General features: G+C 49.9%; 1 long non-coding RNA gene across 1 annotated transcript in view; it reads right to left on the reverse strand.

Moving 5' to 3' along the window:
* Positions 1-7,726, reverse strand: part of LOC131277416 (uncharacterized) — a 52,844-nt gene extending 45,118 nt beyond the window's left edge. Inside the window, exons 1-3 of the long non-coding RNA XR_009184586.2 lie at positions 7,479-7,726; positions 6,922-7,017; positions 6,129-6,301 (exon numbers count right to left, since the gene is read on the reverse strand). This is a non-coding gene — a long non-coding RNA (uncharacterized lncRNA). The remainder of the gene's footprint in view (positions 1-6,128; positions 6,302-6,921; positions 7,018-7,478) is intronic.
* Between the last annotated feature and the right edge of the window lie 5,795 nt (positions 7,727-13,521).

Raw genomic sequence — 13,521 nt, forward strand, 5'->3', positions numbered from 1 at the left:
GAGTAGAAGGGAAATTCCTGAATATGGTAACAGGCACATAAGAAAAAACCCACAGCTAACATCGTACCCAGGGGGAATGGCTGAAAGCTTTTTCTCTGAGACCGGGAACAAGACAAGGATGTCCACTAGCACCATTGTTCTTTGACATTGCAATAGACGCTCTAGGTAGAGCAACTAGAAAAAAAAATAAAGGCATCCAAATAAGAAAAGAGGAAGGAAAACTCTGTTTTCGGAAGGCATGATCTTATATTTAGGAAATTCTGAAATGTCTACACCGAAGCTACTTGAGCTAATAACTGAGTTCAGCACAGTGACAGGCAGCAAGATCGACACGGAGAAATCAGTAATGTTTAGGTACACTAGCGCTGCACAACCTGAGGAGGAAATCAGGGGAAAATTTCATGTACAAGAGCAACAAAAAGACTCCAACATCTAGCAATCGATTTAACAAAAGCAGCACAGGACCTATAAGGAGAAAATTACAAAACAATGCTAAAAGAAATTTAAAAAGACCGAAACAATTGGAAAGACATTCCGTGTTCATGGACTGGAAGACTAAATATCATAAAGAGGTGAATCGTACCCAGATTGATTGATATATTCACTGCCATACCAATGAGAATTCCAACAGTCTACTTTACAGAAATAGGAAAGACAATTGCCAAATCATTTGGAAGGGAAAGTGCACACGAGGCGCCAAAAGTATTCTGAAAAAGAAGACCAACGTAGGAAAAATTTCACTGACCTTGAAACATATTACAAAGCTACAGTGGACAAATCAGCATGACACTGCCATAAAAAGAGATACACCAATCAGTGCAATAAGATTGAGAGTACAGAAATATACTCTCACCTCTATGGTCAAGCAGTTTTTGACAAGCCTACCAAGTCTGTGTTAATGGGAAAAAACAGACTCTTCAACAAATTCCTATAGAACAGGTTATAAATAACCAAAAGAATTTAAAAAAGACCCCCATCTCACTCTCCATACAAGAATCAACTCAAAATGGATCAAACACCTAAATGTCAAAGCAAGTACCGGAGAACCAGGAAGATGGCAGAGGAGTAAGGGGCTCCTACAGTCCGCTCCTGCTACAGGGCAGTTAGCAAACACCCAGAGCTCTCTGAGCCAGCTGAAGCATCATCTGGGGGCTCCAGGAGGCCAGAAGAGCTTCCTGCAACATCCTTGGGGGAGTGGAAGGAGGAGATGCCCGTCTGCAGAGAAGACTCGTAAGTAGAGGCTCCACACCCTGGGGGCCGGTGCCATCCTCCACTGGAGGTACAAGCCGCCTCAGGAGCAGCTCCAAGGCTGGAATCAAAGCTCCACTTCCCAAAACTGGTGAGAGGCGGCAGACTTGGCCCAGTGGTTAGGGCGTCCGTCTACCACATGGGAGGTCCACAGTTCAAACCCCGGGCCTCCTTGACCCGTGTGGAGCTGGCCCATGTGCAGTGCTGATGCGCGCAAGGAGTGCCGTGCCACGCAGGACACCCACGCGCAGGGTGTGTGCCCCGTAAGGAGAGCGGCCCAGCGCAAAACAAAGTGCAGAGTGCCCAGTAGTGGTGTGGCACACACGGAGAGCTGACACGACAAGATGATGCAACAAAAAGACACACAGATTCCCGGGGTGGGGGAGGAAGGGGAGAGAAATAAATAAATAAATAAGTAAATACAATTTTTAAAAACATGGGTGAGGAAGAGATGGATGGGCACCAACTTCAGCTACTGATGAGGAAATTCAGCGGGCTACAGTATAATCCTGAGAAGAAGTTTGAGCCTGTCCAAGTCAGAAAGAGGCCGGGAGCTGCCATCTTAACTCCACGCCTGTCACGAGGGGAAGCGGGGTGGACTGAGGATCCCAGTGCTGGCGGGGACCGGCTTCTTCCCACCAAGATCACATTGCAGCTCCAGCCTAGGCCCCAGTGCCACCACCAGCCAGCAGGGAGGAAGCTGCGGGGACCTGAGCCAGCCTCTCTGGGAAATTACCGGCCAAGCCAGGGAGGCCCGTGATCATCCTACTCTGGCGGCACGAGCCGCCCCAGGAGCTGCTCTGTGACAGGAATTGGAAGATCCACTTCCCAGAAACAGGAGAAGACAGTTGGCTGCCCATTTCGCCTACTGATTGGGAGACTTGGCTGGCTAAGAGATAACCCTGGGAACAGGAAGGGTGAGAACGAGCCAAGCCGAAAGTCAGAAACAGGCCAGCAGACGCCATTCTGACTCCACCCCCAGCCTGAGGGGAAGCCGGGCTGACTGAAACTCTCAGGGTCAGCAGGAACCAGTTTCTTTCCCGCAGATCAGCCTGCAGCCTGCCTAAGTTTCAGCCCTGCCTCTGGCAGGGAGGACACTGAGGAGCCCTGCACCAGCCTGTACAGGTAACTGCAGGGAACTCTGGCTGGCACAGACTGAAAATCAGAAGTCTACCAGCGCCACTGTGGTCATCTTAGGACCCGCACTGCATAGATTGCTGCCCACACCTGCAGCTCCATCCCTGCCCCAGGCAGGGGAGAAAGGGATGTGAGGCTCCATCAGTCTCTCTGGGCAACTACAGTCTAGGCCTGCATGTGGATTATTCCAGTCACAGGGGCTGTGACTCTGTCCCTACCCCTGGCAAAGGAGAAAGTTGGAAGAAGCTTCACTGGTCCCGGCACAATGAAGGGGGCTTGAAACTCCACAGCTCACAGCAACAACTACATGCTTGGCTCCTACTGCACAATCAGCAAGGGAGGAAGGATAGGAAGCCCTAAACTAAAGAGAAAGATTGCACCCAGAATAAATACTCTAGGAAGCCAGATGCAAAGACACCAACAAAAAATTACAATCCACACCAAGAAACAGGAAGCTACGGCCCAGTTAAAAGAACAAGATAAGCCTCCAGATGACATAAAGGAGTTGAGACAACTAATTATACATGTTCAAACAAATCCCCTTAATAAATTCAATGAGATGGCTAAAGAGATTAAGGATATTAAGACGACATTGGAGGAGCACAAAGAAGACTTTGAAAGCAGACATAGAAAAATAGCAGATCTTATGGGAATGAAGAAGGTGCAACTCATGAAATTAAAAAAAACACTGGAATCATATAATAGCAGGTTTGAGGAGGCAGAAGAAAGGATTGGTGAGCTTGAAGAAATGGCCTCTGAAAGTGAACTTACAAAAGAAGAGTTGAAGAAAAGAATGGAAAAAAATTGTAAAAGGTCTCAGGGAACTAAATGACAGCAAAAGGCATGCAAACATATGTGTCATGGGTGTCCCAGAAGGAGAAGAGAAGGGAAAAGGGGCAGAAGGACTATTTAAAGAAATAATGGTAGAAAAATTCCCAACCCTATTGAAGAAAATAGGTATCGCTGTCCAGGAAGTACAACATACTCCCATCCGAGAAAATCCGAATAGACCGACTCCGACACATACTCATCAGAACGTCAAAGGCCAAAGACAGAGAATTCTGAGAGCAGCAAGAGAAAACCAATGCATAACATATAAGGGATATTCAGTAAGGTTAAGTACGGATTTCTCACCAGAAACCATGGAGGCAAGAAGACAGTGGTCTGATATATTAAAGATATTACAAGAGAAAAACTTCCAGCCAAGAATCTTATATCCAGCAAGACTGCCTTTCAAAAATGAGGGTGAAATTAGAATATTCACAGATAAACAGAAACTGATAGAATTTCTAAGCAAGAGACTAGAATTTCAGGAGATACTAAAGGGTGTGCAAAAGAAAGACAGGAGAGAGAGGCCTGGAAGAGAGTCTAGAAATGAAGATTATATCAAAAAAAGTAACCAAGAGTGTCAAAAAAGTGGGGAAAATAATACGACAGATAAAACTCAAATAGGAATAAACTTAACCAATGATGGAAAGCACTTGTATTCAGAAAACTGCACCTCAGTGTTAAAACAAATTAAAAAAGGCCTAAATAACTGGAAGCACACTCCATGCTCATGGATTAGAAGGCTAAATATCATTAAGATACCAGTTCTACTCAAATTGATATACAGAGTTAATGCAATCCTGATAAAAATTCCACCAGCATTAAAGAAAAAATTGAAAACACAATCATTAAATTTATTTGGAAGGGAAAGGAGTCTTGAATAGCCAGAAACACCATAAAAAGGAAAAGCAAACCCTCATCTCCAGACTTTAAATCATAATACCTACCTATAGTGGTAAAAACAGCGTGGTACTGGCCTAAAGACAGACACAATAGACCAGTGGAACCAAATTTCTGGTTCACAAACAGACCCTCACAGGTATGGTCAAGTGATTGTTGACTAGCCTGTCAAACTCACACAGCTTGGGCAGAACAATCCATTCAACAAACGGTGCTGAAAGAATTGGACATCCATAGCTGAAAGAAGGAAAAGAGGACACCTATCTCACACCTTATCCAAAAATTAACTCAAAATGGATCAAAAAACTAAAAATGAAAACAAGAACCGTAAAACTTCTAGAAGAAATTATTGGAAAATATCTTCAAGACCGAGTGGTAGGGGGTGGATTCTTGAAGGAGAAAAGAGGGGAACTGAGTGGACTACTGATGTTTAATGTATGTAGAAGTTTTAGTTAGCTGTGCTGTAAAATTGGGGAAATGTATAGAGTGGATGGTAACACACAGTGAGTAACAGCTACTTTATAAATGGGGATGTGACTGAAAATCGTAGTCTAGTTATGTAAATGCCAATTGACGGAATGCTTGGGAATGATCTAGGAACTGGATAGCACGGTAAACCAAGAGGTGGGTGAGAATTGTGGTTGATGGCACAGATGCACGAGTGTCCTTTGTGAGCTACAACAAATGTATATTACCAGGGCAGGTGTTGGGAATGTGGAGAAGCATGGGAATAATACAGCTGGAGGGACCTATGGACTGTGGTTAGTAGTCATAATATACTATTCTTGCATCTATGCAAAAGATGTACTGTGTTGATACTGAGGCAGTATGGAAAAGTGAGCCAAATGTACGCTATGGACATGACAATAATCAGATTTCTGCACATGTGCATAATTGTTTGATAAGTTTACAACTTTTGTCATAAAAATATACATATTTAAAAAATAATAGGGTGGTTTGGCCAAAAAACACACCAAATGTAAGATAAGAACTATGATTAGTGGTAAGATTTTGACAGTGTTCTTTCATAGTTTGCAGCAAACGTCCCATGACAATACAAGGTTTTGGTGGAGGGTTGATGTATGGGACCCCTGCATGACGTTATGCATGTTTGCTTTGTAAGTTCGCAACTTTTGCTATAGACTTTTTTATGTATGTTCATATATAAATGATATAAAGATAATAATTGTATTGGTTAGAGGAAAAATACTTTGTTTAGTAGTAATATTTTGACAATGTTCTTTAATCATTAGTTTAAAAGGTTTAAAAACAATACAAGTTACTGGTGGTAGAGTGAGATGTTACATGTTTTTTAAGTTCACAACTATTATACATTTATTGTTTCTCTAAAAAAAAAAAAAGGACCATAAAACTACTAGTAGAAAATGTAGAGAAATGTCTTAAAGACCTTGTAGTATGTGGTGGTTTCTTGGACCTTACTCCCAAAGCACAAACGACAAAAGAAAAATTAAATAAATGGGACTTTCTGAAAATTAAACACTTTTGCACCTCCCAGGACTTTATCAAACGGGGGAAAAGGCAGCCAATTCAATGGGAGAAAACACTTAGACACCACATGTCCAATTAGGGATTAATGTACAAGATATAGAGAGAGATGTAACAACTCAACAATAAAAAGACAAACGACCCAATAGAAAAATGGGCAAAAGACATGAATAGACATTTGTCCAAAGAAGAAATACAAATGGCAAAAAACACATGAAAAAATATTCAACATCATTAATGATTAGAGAAACGCAAATGTGATTTCACAGCTATCAGAATAGCCACTATGAAAAAGTCAGAGAAGTGCAAGTGTTGGAGAGGATGAGGAAAGACAGGAACACTTATTCACTGTTGGTGGGAATGCAGAAGGCCACAGCCACGGTGGAGGACTGTCGGGCAGTTCCTAAAGAAGCTGAATATAGACTTGCCACGGGACCCTGCAACAGCACTACTGGGCATATTCCCAGGAGAACTGAGAGCACTGACATGTCAGACACCTGCACACCTACCTTCAGAGTGCCGTTATCCCAACTGCCAGAAGCCGGAAACAGCCCGGGTGTCCATCAGCCGGTGACTGGAGAAACACACTGTGCTGTATTCACACGGAGGAACATCGTGCCGGGGTGTGAAGAAGTCAAGTCGTGAACCCGATGACAACATGGATGAACTGGAGGACGGGATGCTGAGTGAAGCAAGCCAGACACAACGGGACAAATACAGGAGGCTTGCACTACTCTCACCTAATTGCACTGTGTAACATAACGTATGAGTCCATCTACGTAAGATGTCACTATAAATCAACGTATAGAGGGAAAAAAAGTATTTGTGCAAAAATACCTAGAAATGGGATCTGCGGACAGCAGGGGAAGCACAGAGAGATCAAGAGGTGATGTATTTTACTAGTTGTTTTTTTCATTTATTATTATTATTGAACTAACGAAAATGCTCTAATGATGACTGAGGGGATCAACTCATGACTTTGTGATTGTGCCAAATACCACCGATTGTGCACTGTGCATGAACTGTATGCTTCTTTAAAACAAAGGCAAACAGCACTTAAAAATGGGAGAAATACGAGAATACACATTTACCAAAGGAGAAACGTATGATCCTTTTCATCACTAGGGAAATACATGCTAAAATCTGCTATAGATAATAAAATGGCTAAAATCAAGAGACGTAATGCCAACCGTTAAAGAAAATGTGGAAAAACTGGAATCCTCACACATTTCCGGTGAGAATGCAAAACGGTGCTGCCACTTTGGGAAACATTTTGTCAGTTTCTTAAAAATGTGAACTTACCGTAATTCATCCTGACTCCACTCCAAAAAGTCTTTCCTAAACAAACGAAACTGTATCCGTGCAATGATTCCTAGAGCAACTGTACGGCAGCCAAAACTGGAGGAAAAAAAACACACACGTCTATGAGCTGGAGCATGGATAACAAAAGGCGCTGCATCCATCAACAGACCTGCACCTCTACCTATCTAATCTCAGGCACCTCCCCACCACGCTGCCCTTAGAAGCAGCCCACCAAGGCCTGTCTACAACCTACCTGGAGGACACGCAGGCCTCTACAGGACTAACTTCAGTGCTAATTACAGACATAAATAGAAGGACAGAAGAGCCACGTGTGGGGAAACAACTGGGCCCAAGTCAGTGCACTCGGCGGGACCATAAATTCCAAAGTAGGGACCACTGGCAGGGCACCAAACTCCTGAGCTGTCTGCCTGGCTCCAGCGCCTGGATGTTTCAGAACACTCAGGACACCAGCTCTCTGGGGTAGCATCGACTTTGGCAGTGAGAGACCCTGCTGAGACATGCATAAGCATCAACCCTGGGATAACCTCTGGGCTCACCTCCCTTTGCAGACTCTTAGCACCTCAACTGATTTCTCTTTTATCTTTTCCTCATTTTGGTCGAGGTCTTTTTCCAGTGGCATTGCTAGTTGGTACTTGGTAGTAATCCCTCGGTGCCAGGGAGTCTCATACCCTGGAGTCATATCCCACACTGGGGGACAGACAATGTATTTATAGGCTGAGTTTGGCTTAGAGAGAGGCCGCACGTGAGGAACGAGGAGGCTCCCAGGAGGCAACTCTTAGGCACCCTGTAACAGAAGGCTAAGTTTCAATTTCGAGTGTGAAGGTTCATAAGCACACACAGTCATCAATATCAAGTGTCCATCAGGAGACCATCTTCCTCCACTAGTCATTGTCCCTGTACTCTAGGGGGAATCTTGCTGACGTCTTAGAGAACGTGGCAGAGCTCCCCAGGATGGGAATTTGACATTCCTTCGGTTACCGTCTGAACCTCCATCCACCGAGGCGATGCCCCACGAACGTACATTTATGGGCCTTATATGGACGCGAGGTGGGCTTCCTCCCACGTTATCCCGTCCCTGACATCCCACTCCAGTGATCCTGCCACAGACAGAGAACCACAGTGCTGGAGAGGACGTGGAGACACGCTAACTCACTGTGGGTGGGAAAGCACAGTGGTACAGCTCCTGTGGAGGACTGTTTGGCAGTTACTAAAGCAGTTAAAGATAAACTTGCCACATGACACTGCAACATCACTACTGGGTATACAGCCCTGATAGCAGGGACACAAATGGACATCAGCACACCCATGTTCAAAGCAGTATCATTCGCTATCGCCGGAAGTTGGGAACACCCCGGGTGTCCATCCGTTGATGAATGGATAAACGTACTGCGGTGTATTCACATGAAGGAACATTATGCAGCAGTAAAAAGAAATGAAGTCATAAAGCGCATGACACCATGGCTGAATCTAGGGGACATTATGCTGAGGGAAGCAAGCCAGACACAAAAGATCAAATACTATATGGTTGTGTTGACTATGAACCAAACGTATCGTGTAATATAATGTAGGATTGGAAAAAACTTATCAGATACCCAATATATTCAATTTATAATTGTATTGTTTTTATTCAAGTGTTTTCTTTTCTTTAAATTGTTTATATATTCAATTATTAAATGCACAAAAGAAAAAGAAAATAGATGAGGTTACACCGAAGAGTTGAGTTTGGAGACTTTAAAATGTGATCTGTTGCTCAAGAAACAGAGGTAACAAAAGAGATAGAGTAACCAAAAGGTTCTTTCTTAGCATAGGAAAGATCACGTGTGAAATATGAATATGGATAAAACTGCATATATCAGTGTAATTTTTGAAATTGAACAAATGTATGTTAACACTACAAAATATTAATATATCCCTTATGTTAAGGGAAAGAAACCTGACTCTAAGTACTACATACTGCATGATTCCACTGATAGAAAATGTAAATCAGTTTATAAAGATGAAGTTAGGTTAGTGGTTATATAGGGCTGGGGAATGACTGCTAAGGGGCTTGAGATTTTCCTTTTAAAGTACTGAAAAAGATTCTAAAAATTTTTATAACGATGAATGCACCACACTGTGATTATACTAAAAGCCACTGATGGCACGCTTTGGACAGTTCATATCGTTGTGAATATATCTCAATAAAACTGCTTAATACATCAATAATTGTGCTGGAGCTGCCAGAAAGGGAAGTTATATCCAGCAGGCAAACAGAGGGTGTGAAGAATTTTCTCATTAGTTTATTTTTCTTATTATTGAAATAATGAAAATATTCTAATGATGACCAAGGTAATGAATGCACATCCATGTAATTATACTAAATACCATGCATTGTACACTTTGAATGACTTGTAGGCTTTCTTAATATCAATAAAACTGAATTGTTAAAACATACATGTATCAATAAAATTAATTTGTTAAAAAAAAACAAAAAGGACTGCTAATCCTCATCTAAAGATTTCATTGCTACGGTTTTCTTATAAAACCACTGAGAGTAGCACTGTATTCTTCCTCGTCACACTTAGGATCTGCTGAGTGACAGGGCACTAGGAGAACAGCGTGGTCATCTGCATGGAAGTGACAGGGCCCCAGCAGCCCTGCCTGGCTCCCCTTCCAGGAGGCAACCCTGTGAAAACCACCTTCAGAAGTGCAGGGGGAAGTGCAGGGGACAAGAGAAGGGGGTGGGCTGAGAAGGTCCAGCCATCTGTCCTGAGTGAGAGCAGCGGCTCCACAGCCCTGAGCTGCTTCCCTACAACGGGACCAACTCTTCTAAGAGGCCGAGAACAGTAAGCACAGAGGCGTCCTCTGCAGCCAGGCTCCTTTAAGGCCAGCTGGGTGACTGCTCCTGGTAGACAAAGCAGGGCGACAGTGGTGTCCCCAAGACACCCAGGTCACCCCCCTGCCAAGGAGAGGCTCCTGGAGCCCCTGGAAATGCTCAGCACACCCCTGGGACCGTCAGCAGCCTCGGGCAGGCGGCCTGGCCAGCAGGCGCCCTTTCCCAGGCTGTGCAGAGGGTCCTAGCAGGCACCCAAATCCAGTGGCCCCCACCGGCCAGCTGCCCTCCTCCGGCCCTAGCAAGCTATCACCTGAGCAAGAGCTCTCCAACCGTTTCCACCCAGCGTTACTCCAGGAAACCACACTTCTAAGAAAACCTGTAACCACCACCAAAAGGAAAGAGTGTCCTGGGACCAGGGGGAGCTCTGAGGGAAGCCAAGGCTGAGGCTGTCCTGGGCCTACAGTGCAGCCACAGCCAGGAGGGGACACAGTGGTGGGGGCCCTAGAACCCAGCCCTCACCTGCCCTGTGGAATCCCAGAAACCAGAAAAGAATGAAACAGGACACACAGACAAGGAAAGGCTCAAGTGACTCACCAGGGCTGTGACCTCAAGAACGCAAATGCCTGAGAGCAGGAGGAGCCGCACCTGCAGACCTCTGGGGCCAGACACACACTTTTAGACGCACACTGTGGTGGTCCCTGCAAAGCTCCCAGGCCGGGCACAAACCTGCACCCAGAGGCCCCTCCCGCGAGGGCCCCACTCACTGTGCTCCCTGCAGGCACACACCGGGGGTCAGTCACGCTCCCCCTGGGCCTCCCAGGAGCCCTTCCCCAGGAGCCCCCAATTCCCCCTCAGCAGTGACCCCTGGAAGAGCCACTGCTGCAGGCCAGTCCCTGAGCCTGGCCTTTCCAGGTGGGAGGAGAAGAGGGAGAAGCAGCCTCCGCCTGGCTCCAGGGGCCATCTGAAGTGTAGGGCCTTGGCAAGGGGGCGCTGAAAGGGGAAGCACCCAGGGACCTGGGAGGGCCAGGAGGGTGCAGGGCAGGGCCAAGGGGTGGACCATGGGGGACCCTGGGCAGTGCAGGGAGGGAGGGGGGACTGTGGAGAGGGAGAAGGGACCATGGAGGGGAGGGGGGACCACAGGGGTGCAGGAGGGATCATGGGGGGCAGGAAGGGCTGTGGGGGGCAGGAGAGACCAAGGGGAGGCAGGAGGGACTGAGGGGGAAGGAGGGAATGTGGGGGTGGGCAGCTGGGACAGTGGGGGGAGAAAGGACCTTGGAGGGGACCATGGGCAGGGAAGACCATAGGCGGGAGGGACCAATGAGGAGGACAAACTTTGAGGGGACACTGAGGGTGGGGAATCATGGGGGGAGAGAGAAAGAGGGACTTTGGGAGGACAGGAGGAACTGTGGGGTGACAGGAGGACCGTGGGAGTGCTGGAAGGAAAGTTGGAGGAAGGGAAGACGGTGGGGGGACAGGAGGGACCATGTGGGGGGACCGGGGTTGGGGAGGATCATGGGAAGGAGGGAACATGGAGGAGGATGGACTTTGGGGGGGACACAGTGGGTGGGGGGACAATCACGGGGAGGAGGGACCGTAGGAGAGGAGGAGGAACTGTGGAAGGGCAGGAGGGACCGTGGGGGGGATGAGGGACCATGTGGGGGAGGAACTGTGGGGAGGCAGAGGCAGGGACCGCGAGGGGAGGTGATACTGTGGGGGGCACGAGGGAGTGTGGAGGTGGTAGGAGGGACCGCGGGGGCGAGGAGGACCATGGGGGTGGGGAAGAACCCTGGGGAGGAGGGAGGAGCCGTGGGAGTGGAGGGAGAATGGCACACCAGGAGGTGCGTGGGGGGAGCAGGAGGGACCATGGAGGAATAAGAGGGACCATGGGGGGATAGGAGGGACCTTGGCGGGGGAGAAGGGACCATGGGGGGATAGGAGGGACCTTGGCGGGGGAGGAGGGATCATGGGGGGGATAGGAGGGACCTTGGCCGGGGAGGAGGGGCCATGGGGGAGGCAGGAAGGGGGGGGCAGGAGGAGCCATGTGGGGGTAGAAAGGATTGTGGGGAGGATGGACTGTGTGTGGGGGTGATTCATGGGAGGGGCAGGATGGCCTGTTTGGGGAGGGACAATGGGGGGACAGTAAGCGGGAAGGAGGGACCATGGGGGGATAGGAGGGACCTGGGGGGGACAGGAGGAACCTTGGCGGGGGAGGAGATACTGTGGGGGGGCAGGAGGGTTCGTGGAGGGAAGTAGAGGCCGTGAGGGGGCTAAAGGGACCTTGGGGGAAGGGACTGTGGGGGAGAAGGGAAGGTAGGGGTGCAGGAGTGACTGTGAAGGGGCAGGAGAGAACTTGAGGGTGAGGGACCTTGGTGAGGTGGGAGTAACCATGAGGATGGAGGGAGCGTGGGGCACCAGGAGGGACCATCAGGAAACAGGAGGTACTGTGCGGGGAAGAAGAGGGACCTGGGAGGGGACAGGAGGGACTGCGGGAGGAGGAGGGAGAGTGGGGGGACAGGAGGAGCCATGGGGGACAGGAGCCTTGGGGGGGCAGAAAACATTGTGTGGGGGAGGGACCGTGGATGGGGGCTGGTTCATGGGGGGGATAAAGGAGGGGACTTTGGAGGGTCAGGGACCAAGGGGGGGCTGGACGGCCTGTTCGGGGAGGGACAACGGGGGGGTGGTCTTGGGGGAAAGGGACAGTAGACGGGGAAGAGGGACTTTGGGGTGAGGGCAGGAAGGACCATGGGAGCCAAGGAGGGACCTGGTGTGGAGAGGGACAGCGGGGGTTAGGAGGGAGAGTGGGGGGGAGGGAGTGGGGGGGGGGACAGGCGGGAGTGGGGAGGACAGGAAGCGTTGGGGGGGGTAGGACCTTGCAGGAAGGGGGACTGTGAGGAAAAGGGGGGACTAAGTGGGAGGAGGAAGCGCTGTGGGACTGGAGGAACCCTGGGGGCAACATTCAGGGGCCAGAGGGGCCCTGGGGGGGACACGGGGTACCGTGGGGGTGTTCAGGACCATGGGGGGCGCAGGAGGGGCGGGGGTGAGGGCGGGCCACCCTTCCCGTGAACCCCCGGGACCTTACTGTGCCACGGGCCCGGCACCACAGTCCCGCCGGGCCAGGACCCCGACAGCAACCTGCGCCCCCCCCCCCCCCCCCCCCCCGCACCCTGCGCCCCCCGCCGACTGCAACCTGCACCACCCCCCGAGTGCACCACCCCCCACCCCGACTGCACCCCGTGCCCCCTCGACTGCACCCCCGCCCCCGGCCCCGCGCCGCCCCGGAAGCAGCGCCCCCGCCAGGCGCCGCCCTGGCCCCACCAGGCCCTGAGGGCGTGCAGGACCGGGGCCCCGCACGACTTCCCGGGACCCGCGCCCCCGACGCCGCCAGCGGGGAGCTCCTCGCCCCCTTCTCCGCGCCCCGGCGGGTCCCCGCCCGCCTGTCCCGCCCCGATGCCAACTCCGTCCCAAACTTACCGCTACCCGGGCGGGACACGGGCGGGGTCCCTGGGCAAGGGCCGAGCGCTCCCGCAGCCCCCACGCCCGCCGACCACACGCTCCCCCGCCCTCGGGCTCCCGGGCGGCGCCCCCGGAACACCCAGCAGGGCCTCGTGCGCCCCACACGCCGCCAGCTCTTCTAGGGGCCGCCGGCCCGGGACGGGGCGGGGCTTCAGGGGCGGAGCGTCTGCGTCGGCGCCAGCGCTTGAGCCAATGAGCTCCCGCCCCGCTCCGGACGCCACGCCCCTACGGGGGCCTGTCCTACCCTTGAC

This window comes from Dasypus novemcinctus (assembly GCF_030445035.2).
Source record: "Dasypus novemcinctus isolate mDasNov1 chromosome 12 unlocalized genomic scaffold, mDasNov1.1.hap2 SUPER_12_unloc_4, whole genome shotgun sequence".
NCBI classification, from domain to species: Eukaryota; Metazoa; Chordata; class Mammalia; order Cingulata; family Dasypodidae; genus Dasypus; species Dasypus novemcinctus.